Source organism: Canis lupus, chromosome 2 (genome assembly GCF_011100685.1).
Source record: "Canis lupus familiaris isolate Mischka breed German Shepherd chromosome 2, alternate assembly UU_Cfam_GSD_1.0, whole genome shotgun sequence".
Classification (NCBI taxonomy): domain Eukaryota; kingdom Metazoa; phylum Chordata; class Mammalia; order Carnivora; family Canidae; genus Canis; species Canis lupus.
In genome coordinates this window covers 49,285,720-49,296,462 of record NC_049223.1, presented here as the reverse complement: position 1 = coordinate 49,296,462, position 10,743 = coordinate 49,285,720, and the positions used below count along the sequence as shown (strand labels likewise).

The 10,743-nt window shown below is 44.1% G+C and overlaps 1 long non-coding RNA gene across 1 annotated transcript; it reads right to left on the bottom strand.

The window, feature by feature from the left end:
* Nucleotides 1–890: 890 nt before the first annotated feature.
* On the bottom strand, nt 891–10,253 carry LOC111092366. The gene is made up of 3 exons (XR_005355603.1): nt 10,188–10,253; nt 4,874–5,611; nt 891–3,339 (listed from the first exon to the last, which is right to left on the bottom strand). It is a non-coding gene; the product is annotated as an uncharacterized LOC111092366 (long non-coding RNA).
* Between the last annotated feature and the right edge of the window lie 490 nt (nt 10,254–10,743).

Sequence of the window (10,743 nt, the reverse complement as noted above, 5' to 3'; positions counted from 1 at the left end):
GATTATATTTGCTTCACTCAAAGTACCAGCAGTGTAAACAAAACAAAGCACCTTTCTCTGTCTCTCTTGCATAAGCAAAGTAAGCAGTAGGAACTTGTATAATGTCATCATGAAAATTAGATACCCAGGTCTCCCTATTTTGTTGTTATTCTATATCCATTATCTGGCTTCCACCCTGAGGTTCAAAATTTCTTCTTGAATTACAACTACCATACGCACAGTTTAGCCATCAGGAAAGAGAAACAAAAAGCAAATATATTTTTCTCTTTAAGAATACTTATTGGACACTCAGGGCGTCTGGGTGGCTCAGTTGGTTAAGCAGTGGACCCTTGATCATGATCTCAGTGTTGTGAGATTGAGCCCCGTGTCATGCACCATGCTGAGGTATGGGACCTGTTTAAGATTCTCTCTCTCTCTCCCTCTGCCCCTACCACCCTCTCCATCTCTCTAAAGAAAAAAAAAAAAAAGAAAAAAGAAAAAAAACCTCACTGGACACTCACTGCACAGGATACATTTGCCTATATGCTACTGGCCAGAACCTAGTCACATGACTTTACCTAACTACAAGGAATTTTGAGAAATTCCCATAAAAACATACTGGTTAAAGAAATCATCGTACATCCATATAATGAAAGATTACAGTGCTATCCAAAACTCCTTATTTTAAGAAATACATGATGCTATAATAAAACACTGATTACAACTTTGAATGAAAACATTTAACTATGTATATACGTAGAAAAAAGACTGCAAAGAAATGCGTGTAAATATCGATATTTAAAAGATAATTAGATTTTCTTTGTATTTTTCCATTCTAGCTTTTTTTAAAATACTGAGCATGGATTAATTTTTGTAATCAGAAAAAATATTTTATTTGCAAAGCACTTTGGCATTTTCATGGATCATAGCGTATTTGCTATTTCGGTCTTCTCATCCCCACACCATGCCCCTGGCTGCCATACACACAGTCCTGACAATACTCCTAACTCGTCACCTTCAGTTGCCTGGATTCGCAGGCTAGGATCTTGCTGCACCCTCTGGCCTCAGTTCAGGCTCAACTTGGGTAACACTGAGATTTCCTGTTACCATCCCCTGCCTCCTGTACCTCTGGCAGATGGTATTAACTGATGCAGGTGCTCTTTCCTCTGACCCTATACCCTCCTCCAGGATATTTCAGTCAGCTATGGCTGATGAGTTAGAACTGCAATTAATGATAAAATCAGCAAAACCTAACCTAATCTGGGGATTGAGAAAGTCTGGTCATGCTTCGAGGGCTCATGAGGCCAGACAGCTGTGTTTCTATTTACATGGAGGAACAAAGAGCTTACTGGAAAGGAGTTCTTCCAAATGTAAGAGGGGTCAAGACACAAGAGCTTGATTGTAGGATAAGGGTTGTGGTTAAAGAGGAAGAGTGATTTTGAAAGCCAGCTGGCATTTGCTAGTCTGATTTCTCTTTGCCACAGCCCGATGGCTGAGTCCTCAGGAGCACGAGAAAACATCCTTTTGAGAATAAGTAGCACGAATGGAGATGGCTAGTGGCATTCCCACTTGAGCATGATAACATTCTCCTAAGACATCACATTCAGGAACTGTAGAGGAGGAAAGGGTACAGTGGATGCCAATCCTTTCCCTGGAACTTCCAAAATTAATTAAGAGTAATTTGAATGTGGCTGGAGTTTCTGAAATTCTATAGATGGGATCATAGAGAGAATACAGTTCTGCTATCAGTTTAGGTTTCCTCTTAGAGCCTCAAATTTGTGTGGCCCATGAATACATGAATCGTTCTCATGAGTTGTGTGATAACAGGAAGGGGAGTTAGTATGATCTTCATTTTACATATTAGCCAAAGCATGGAGTGGTTAAACCTGTTCCCATAGTTACTTATGTCAGAGAAGGACTAGATTCCAGCCTGTGACTTCATTCTTTTCCCTGTGGAACGCATCATGGCTAGGCCATAGACCTACTAACTAAACTCTCTGGATAGAGCCCTCTGTCAGATGGTGGGATATAATTAGAAGTACAAATCCAGTTCAGCCCACTAAAATCAACAGGTGGGATTTGATTTGTAAACTTGAACTGAGTCCATTTAGAATTCTAAGAACCTTCATGTCATGGATTGTACTTTTCAAGGATGGAAGATCCCAGTTTTTTCTCCCACTGTGATGTTAACATCCCTTTATTGAGAAGTTGGGCAGTTCCTCTTTCCATCTTGACCTTGAATGTGGACAAAAGTTCACTGTGTGTCTTCTGGAGTTTGCTTATAGAACATAGGTCAGCTCAGGGCACACACTTTTGCATCCCTAAATGCCATGTAAGAATCCTAGGCCAACCGGATGCCTGAATGGCTCGTGGTTGAGCATCTGCCTTTGGCTTAGGTCATGATCCTGGGGTCCTGAGATTGAGTCCTGTGTCAGGCTCCCTGCCTGGAGCCTGCTTCACCCTCTATGTTTCTGCCTTTCTCTATGTCTCTCATGAATAAATAAAGAAAATCTTAAAAAAATATCCTAGGCCACCTTGAAGCCACCACCCTGAGGCAATCATGAGGAGGGGCCACAAAGAGTTGCCTAAGAAAGCCTGTGTCTTGTTTACCCTGTTTGGCTCTTCTTAGTCCAGGCCATGATGTAAGAAGTCTTCAAGCACCCTGGTCTTGGCCACCACCTAATAGCCTCAGGAGAATCCTCCAGCCAGAACCACTCATTCAAGCTGCCCCCAAACTCCTGACTGTCAGAAATGATGAAAGACATGAATGCTATTGTTGAACATGCCAAAGTTTCCGAGTGATTTCCTAGTAAGTTTACTAATGGACATTGGGAAAGACGATTGCTCTCCATGTTTTATAGAGCTGAGAAATCTGTGGTGCTTTAGTATAATTCTTTAGAAAACACAAAACTAATGAATCCAGCTCTGTGTACTTTATTACACACACGTTTCTCTTTGGTTCCAGCGCTGATCTCACTTCTGTGATGCTTCTTGACTGTTCTTTTAATGAGAACCCATCTTTTACAGTTCTGTAAAGGCCGCTGTACAGAGCTCAATTTATTGAATGATGACATGCTGAGATTCCTTCTTTAGGGCGACAGGAGAAAGAAAGAGCTGAAGCCCCTTGGCATTGACTCTTCGCTTGCTCCGGTTTCTGACCACCTGGAAACTGGAGCTCCGGTTCAATGGGGGGTGAGCTGTGGAGGTCTGAGAGAAACAGCGAAAGCTGAACCTGAGAAGTCTTTTCTCAGTTTAAGGCATAACTCATGCAAAGATAATGCCAATGAATTTACTGGAAGTCCCCATAAAGAAAGGCATCTTAGGTGTTTCAGAGTCTTTGTCACACTTCGGCATGGTAATCTGTGGAATGAGTTTGGAGAATATTATTTGACATCAACGAGCCCTTGCTCTGTTGTCCTACCACCGCCTTCTCCTCAGTCCCCTCTTCCTCCTTAATTGAAACTTCTCTGGTCTGTATTTAACTCCTAAATCAACCACTTGGACACATAATGTAATCTCTCTAAATCTTTACTCAACCATAAAATGGGGTAGGAAGAGCAGCCAATTTTATTTGCTAGTTTGTTTTCGGGTCAATACACAATTACCTATCTCTGCTTCCTTCATTCTCTGATCCTGAGACATCCTGAGTTGTGATAGCTCTTTGGATTTAAATAGGGGACCATAGGTTGATGGGGGATGGCTTCCCTACTAGACAGGTTTGAAAAGGCCTGGGCTCCAGAGTTTTAATGCCGGGAGGAGAGCTCCTGAGTCTCCTGAGTGCTGACTGCAGAAAGTACTCGAACATCATGAAAGCCAGCAGAGTGGCCTCTGTTCTCAGGTAGCTGCTTAACCTTAGCACTCTCCTCAGCATTTGGAAGGACATTCGTTTTTGTTCTGTTTGGTGCATAGCAGAGAATCAGGCTCATTATTTTCAGGAACTCCAGGGAGATCTTGCCTTCTAGTGAAAGGCAGAGTGGTGTGGGGTCACTTAAGGCCAACATTTGTTTTCTTTTTTGAGGAAATTTGAGAATGCAGTCCTTGGGGAAAACCATAGAGCAAGCTTTTTCATAGAAAAAGAACTAGCAAGCCAGAGAAGGTGGGGACAGGCACTTTTTATCAAATATATTTTATGTCGTTCAGGAAACTAAAGCTCCTTTGCAGAATCCTCCTCTGACAGTGGATTTAAACTGTGTTTCTCTCTATTATGCTGAGAATAATATAAATGATTAAAAAAAAAAAAAAGGTGGTGAGGCAGTCAACTGTATTTCATGGGGCCAAGACACAGTGGGAAGAAACAACTTTATATGAGATTTGATCAATAAACATGGTTCATGGCACTTTGGAGAGGGGTGTTTCAGCCTCCCCCTGCCCCCCCACCCCCCCCCCCCCGGCCATGGCAGCTATCTTCCATTAATTTCCACAATCATTGACTTTGGTTTCCCACTAGCTCCAAGACTCTTTGGAATTCTTAACTTCAGTTCTCTAACATCCTTGAGATGCACTGTGCAGGATCAGAACTGCCCGGCAGTGCTGGGCAAAGGGCATGTGCTTTGGAATCTTAAGGCCCGGGTGGCATGTTGGCTCCACTCATGACTAGCTAAGTGGCATGAGGAAGCCAATTGTTCCAGAGCCTTGAGTTCCAAATGGCACAGAAAGCCAGGAATAAGACTTACCTTAGATCAATGTCTGGGTGGCTCAGCGATTGAGCATCTGCCTTTGGCTCAGGGCGTGATACTGGGATCTGGGATCGAGTCCCACATTGGGGTCCCTGCGAGGAGCTGCTTCTCCCTCTGCCTATGTCTCTGCCTCTCTCATAAATAAGTACATAAGTAAATAAATAAATAAATAAATAAATAAATAAATAAATAAATAAAATCTTTAAAAAAAGACCTACCTTAGAGGTATCCACTGATGATCACAGGAGGTAAAATATGAGAATGCTTTATATACTTTAATATTCATACAAATGTTAGTCATGATGCCTTCTTTGTCTCAGAATCATGTTTCCTTTGTCTCAGAATGGAAGGTTCCTTGAGGTAAAAATTTCGAGTTCCCCCTACTTTCTATCATAATCCTTGATATAAACTAGATGTTGAAAAGTTTTTGAAGAAGGAATACATAAAAGAATGAACGAATGAAAGAAAATGATAAACCCATTTTTTTTTGTTTTTTGTTTTGTTGTTGATTGATGAACCCATTTCGGAAGCTGTCTCTCTATTACATAACTCTTCTGCCTGAATGACAGGAGAATTCAGAGGATTACAAATTAAATTGTGTGCCTCTTTTGGGATAATCAGTGCTTAGAAGATTCTCTTCAAATCAGCACACATGATGCCTTGTAGTCAACTCTGTGGTCCAGGCCCCCAGGGATAGATTTATGACCGAGCACCATTTCTGCTGATAAATTATCCTGGGCTTTGCTGACGAGCACGTGCAGATTTTTATACGTTTACAGAGTAATTGCGTAAGAACTGGGATGCGATGCAAATGTTGGGCACACTTGGGAATATGTTCATCTCCTTTTACAGTGCTTCACTGTGAAGTGTGGCCGGGGAAATTCAGTCTTAACATTTCACAGCAGTGATTCTTGAATTATGGTCCCTCGATCCACGACACCAGCTTCTCCTGGAAACTTGTTAGAAATACAGGTTCTCAGGCTCCACCCTCAGATCTACTATATCAGAAACGCTGGGCTGGGGCCTGGAAATCTGCACTTTAACATTCTGATGCACTTTAAAGTTGGAGAACCAAACTTTGAATATTGAGATTAAGAAGAAAAATAGCCATTGTTCTTTAGCTTTAATTGTGTCAGGTTTTAAAGTGTTCTTATTAAAAAAAATAATAATAATAAAAATAAAGTGTTCTTATTTTTTTAAGACAGTGAGAGAGCATGGGGGTGGGGGGAGTGAGGAGGGATAGAGGGAGAAGGAAGGAGAGAATCTTAAGCAGACTCCACCCTCAGTGTGGAGCCCGATGTGGGACTTGATCTCATGACCCTGAGATCAAGACCTGAGCCGAAATCAAGAGTTGGACACTTAACCGACTGAGTCACCCGGGTGCCCTAGGTTTTAAAGCATTTTAAATCATTGCCAAATGATCCTGAAAAAAGCCCTACTTTCCCAAATTAAGATTCTGAGTCACAGGGACTCCTGGGTGGCTCAGTCAGTTAGGCATCTGCCTTTGGCTCAGATCCTAATTCCAGGGGCCCAGGATCTGCCCCACATCAGGCTCACTGCTCAGCAGAGAGTCTGTTTCTCCTCTCCCTCTCCCCCTCCTTCCTGCTAGCGTTTTCTCTCTCTCTCAAATAAATAAATAAATCTTAAAAAAAAAAAAAAAGCTGAATCACAGATTTGGTAAATAACTGACTATAAAGTAGGTCAGGCTGCGAGAGCTGTGTCCCCTGGGTCAGGGTTCTGCTGGGCCTGGCTGTCCTATTTTGTAAACTCCTTAGTGCTACCCTGCGAGGTGTAATGTATAGCATGCTGAAGGTGCCCAGAAACTAAAGGAAATGGGTCACCCTAGTGGTTGGGGATTTGAGGTCCTTCGGGGAGGGTTCTTCACATCACACTGCAGACAGAGACATCACATTCTAAAGGGGGACATGATGTCCTCACGGAGGTCAGGCCATTTTGGACCATTATTAAATTTGTGTTGTTTCCCTGGCAGGGGAATTGAGCTGGCCCCAGGAGTATGACACTTAGAAAAACCTCAACTGGAAACTCGAGATAGTTCTACGAATTCATTGTACCCTGGGCAAAAAGCTGTGGGGAGCACATACTTTTCGAAACGAGGGCTGTAATGACCATTTCTGCTCCAAATGTGACACACAGAACTGTTACTTGATAAGAAACTGTGTGCATTGGTGCCAAATAAAGCATCATGCCATAACTGGGAAAAAAAAAAAAAAAAAGGAGCATTTTACTTTGTTCTTTTTCCACACTTGAGTTCATGCTGCCCCAGTCAAAAAATAACAGCTTCGCGACGTTGTTTGGCTGCTTTAAACGATAATTGCTCTAGTCTGTTTTCCCTGTAGTTGTTTCACTGCCTGCCTCTTCTCTCCTTACTTGTAATATGCCATTGTTTGGGTTTGGAAAGGATATCAAATAGCAAAAGCCTAAAGTACTATGTTTGATTTTTCTGTGGAAGCTGACAGTATTAACGAGGCCCAGGAGCCTGGTCCCACCTGCAGTCTGACTGCATTATTTATTATACTTGGAGGCAACAACTTCAGTCCTCCTTCTGCCTTCTGCTGACCTCCCTCCAAAAGCTGCAAATTACCAATATTTTTACATTTGTCCTTACACCTCTACTTTCTCCTTGAAAAGAGGACCTGAAATTTGCTCGCCCGAAAAGCTCTTCCTAACTTGGGAGAAGGCCGAGGATGTTTTTACACTCGGCTGTTTAGCTAATAGAAATAACCTTGTTAGCATTAGGTGTTTGTGCATCTCCAGATCTCCCATACCCTATATTTCTTGAATTAAGTTCCTCATTATCGTAGTCACCCGGAAAGGGAAGTGGAAGTAGCTAGAACAAGCAAACCCAAGTAAAGTCATGTCATCTTTCTTCTCTTGACCTGGTTGACTCTGTTAACGAAAACACGCATACATGCCCGCTACATGTAACACCGTAAACAGCTGCAAGGTCAGGGCATGATACGTGTATTTGGTATAGAGCTCGTACTGCATTTAGATCCTCCGTGTGTGTGTGTGTGTGTACACACAAGCAGGGCCCACTTTCACCTTCCACATGGACAGCACAAAAAACTCACTACCCAGGTATTCCTGGGTGGCGCAGCGGTTTGGCACCTGCCTTTGGCCCAGGACGCGATCCTGGAGACCCGGGATCGAATCCCACATCGGGCTCCCGGTGCATGGAGCCTGCTTCTCCCTCTGCCTGTGTCTCTGCCTCTCTCTCTCTCTCTCTCTCTGACTATCATAAAGAAAAAAAAACCTCACTACCCAGGAGTGCATCTGGCTCTACCAGAGACCTTTAGGTCAATGCACTTTGGGAGAGTCCTAGGGCTACATCACAACATTCCCATGCCTCTGGGAGACCTGTTCAAGGACTTGATGAGAAGATAGAGACAGATGTGGGCAATCATAGGAACGTGGTCTCTGTTGAAGATTAAGAGACGTCAGGTTGATAGAGCAGATCCAGAGAAAGGGAAGAGAGGATTGGGAAAATGCACCAGTGAACAACAAGACGATGGGACAGATTCCAGATCCAAGACTGACAGTCTGTGAGTGTCTCTGTTCTGGAGGCCTGGTAGCCTGATCCCTGACCCCCAAAATGGTATGAATGAGCTGCAGGGTCACCTTCATGTCATCTGAGTGGTCTTGAAATCATTGCCCGTTGAAGGCTAGGGGGAGAAAGCTTGACAATCGAAAGGAAACAAAGACAATAAAGAAACTGTAAGGCCCTGGGGAATGAGTGGACTCAGAAGTCCCTCTGGAAAGACAAGATTGCAGGTTCCAAAATCCTCCATTTCTCATCCTTGTTCCCTCTCCCAATCTCACTGAGAGGTAAACAACAGTTTGGTAAGGAGGGAAGGATGGGGGAGTATTTTAGACGCTGAGGTTTACATAGAACGTAGAGCCATGAACTACAGTCCAGGTTCATCTTTCCGATGGACAGCTGCTTTCCATTCTGTATTAGCACGTAGGTGGCAGGTTTCTGCATAAGCAAGGAATACACCTGTCTCTGGGAAGTTTCTAGGAGAGCCCGTTAGTCCTCTCTGCCCAAGTGTATTACCCCCATGAATCTGTCACAGTGTCTGAAATTTCACCATTAATACCACCTTCCTTAGGGTTAAAACACTATACCTCCAAGTACTGCTTTCCTTCTTTGTTTTGTTTTAACTTTCAGTCGTGATGGAGCAAAAAAAAAAAAAAAAAAAATTCAAACACATAAAACTAACATATTCACAGGACCAGCTTGAAGGAAAGTACAAGAATTTGAATCCACCCCTTGTGTGTGCATATGACCCAAGTTCACAGTCACAGTTGATCTCTTAAGGTGGGGAGGGGGAGTATTAAAGGACAGTCTCTAGGCCATGGGTGACGATGACTGGGGCCTGATGCCTGGCAGGAACAGAAAGAGGGAGAGAGCCTCAGGTGGGAATATATAGGATGCCACTGTCACATTCTCACAAACTAAATGTGAGAATTTAGTCTTTTACAAAAACTGGACAGAACGGGCCACTTCCCCATCAGCAACCCAGCCAACACTGAGTAAAGGGCACCGCAGCATCATGGTGGCCAGGCCATTAATCTCTGGCAGTTCAGACTTCTATTTCAAGATTTATGACTTGTGTTGAAAGTTTACTTCTCCTTACACTCATGTTTTCAGCATACTGGTACTCTTGAATCCAATTTTATTTTTTTGTCTCTGGACTTTTCCTTTCCGAAATTTCCCTCTTTATGTTCTTTTTTCTTTTAATTTAATGACTTCAAATTTACCTCATGCACTACAAATTTGGTAACCTTAATTTTTGTTCTTGCTTATGGTTCATTAGAATGAAGTTGTTAAATAAGATTGCAGTCGTAACACATTAAAATCCTCTTTGTAACTCAATGTATTTCCATTTCAGAATCCACCCCCCCCCCCCAGTGCTTCAGGCTATCTTTGGTATTCAGGATCCTGCTCACATCTGAGCTAATTTGAATTAATTTGATCATTCTGTTACCATGAGCTTTGTGATATGTAACAGCCTAATTCCTCCATCCCATAAAGTAAGAGCCACTGAGGCCTGGAGGAAGTGTTATCCACATAGTTGAAAACTGCCTAGGGAGTTTAAGTGCCACAAAACTCCCACCTAAAATGGAACAATCAAGTCAGATTGCTCCATTAACTTGACCTGTTGGTTTAGTCGGTATCACAGCACGTTTGTGGATCTGGCCTCAGAGTTGGTAGGCATTGAGGATTTCAGCCCTGCCTGTGACTTGCTAGGATTTCTTTATACCCTCCCTGCTCGTGCCTTCTGTTATATCAGGGGTAACATTACCTGCTTTTCTTGGAATATAAAGTTTTGAGGAGTCCTAAAATTTTAAAAGAACTTGATTCTCAGGTTAAATATGAACAGTACATATTATGTGTGACTGGTAAACATAATTCTTGATGTTATCTTTTTAAAATATTCGAATTCAGGGGAGGAGGGACAAGATGGAGGAAAAGTAGGGTCCCCAAATCCCCTGTCCCCACCAAGTTACCTAGATAACCTTCAAATCGTCTTGAAAAGCTACGAATTCGGCCTCAGATTTAAAGAGAGAACACCTGGAATGCTACAGTGAGAAGAGTTCGAGCGTCTATCAAGGTAGGAAGACGGGGGGCGGGGATAAAGAAACAAAAGGCCTCCAAGGGGGAGGGGCCCCGCGAGGAGCCGGGCTGAGGCCGGAGCGAGTGTCCCCAGGACAGGAGAGCCCCGTCCCGGAGACGCAGGAGCTGCACCGACCTTCCCGGGCGGAAAGGGGCTCGCAGGGAGTTGGAGCAGGACCCAGGAGGGCGGGGGTGCCCTCAGGCTCCCTGGGACACTAACAGGCACCTGCGCCCCGGGGAGGGTGCGCCGAGCTCCCTAAGGGCTGCAGCGCGCACGGCGGGACCCGGAGCAGCTCGGGGGGGGGGGGGGCTCGGGGGCGGCTCCGCGGAGGGGGCTGCGGGGCGGGAGCAGCTCGGAGGGGCTCAGGGGAGGCTCCGCGGAGGGGGCTGCCGGCGGGAGCGCGAATCCAACAGCGCAGACCCGGAGCACAGGGCGCCGGGACACAGCCC